The sequence below is a fragment of the Buceros rhinoceros genome, unplaced genomic scaffold, assembly GCF_000710305.1.
Source record: "Buceros rhinoceros silvestris isolate BGI_N320 unplaced genomic scaffold, ASM71030v1 scaffold18056, whole genome shotgun sequence".
Taxonomy (NCBI): Eukaryota; Metazoa; Chordata; class Aves; order Bucerotiformes; family Bucerotidae; genus Buceros; species Buceros rhinoceros.
Window position 1 is genome coordinate 8,465 of NW_010419484.1, and position 366 is coordinate 8,830.

Sequence of the window (366 nt, forward strand, 5' to 3'; positions counted from 1 at the left end):
TTCAGAGGGGTGGGTGGGTCGGACTGAATGAGCTTTGAAGGACTCTTCCAACCCAAAGCACTCTGTGCAGCTCTTTTTTATGTGTGTGTGTATCTATATCTCTATCTATCTGCACACATACAGAGAGCCCTGCCTGCATGAAGGCCTCTCTCTCTAGCTATATCATCTATAATCTATAAGTTGTCTCTTGGTACGGCTGTACCAGCAGGGCAGACCAGCCCACCAGGGCTGCGTAGCCCATTAATTTCTGCAGCGTGTGATCACCCCGCGGCTCCCGCTGGCAGCCAGGGTGCCTGGCAGCCTCGCCGGCACTAAGCAGCTTAAAGAAACCAAAGGCGACGCAGCCGCAGCAGAGCGGGCGCAGGA